A 312-nucleotide genomic window follows, 5' to 3' on the forward strand; every position below is an offset into this window, starting at 1 on the left:
GTGTTGGAGCATCTTCTGTGTATATGCCCAGGGGTGGTATAGCTGGGTCCTCAGGTAGTACTATGTCCAATTTCCAGAGGAACCACCAAACTGATTTCCAGAGTGGTTGTACCAGCTTGCAATCCCACCAGCAATGAAGGAGTGTTCCTCTTTCTCCACAACCTTGCCAGCATCTGCTGTCACCTGAGTTTTTGATCTTAGCCATTCTAACTGGTGTGAGATGGAATCTCAATGTTGTTTTGATTTGCATTTCCCTGCTAACTAAAGATGTTGAACATTTCTTTAGGTGCTTCTCAGCCATTCTGTATTCCT

Source organism: Mastomys coucha, unplaced genomic scaffold, assembly GCF_008632895.1.
Source record: "Mastomys coucha isolate ucsf_1 unplaced genomic scaffold, UCSF_Mcou_1 pScaffold20, whole genome shotgun sequence".
Classification (NCBI taxonomy): Eukaryota; Metazoa; Chordata; class Mammalia; order Rodentia; family Muridae; genus Mastomys; species Mastomys coucha.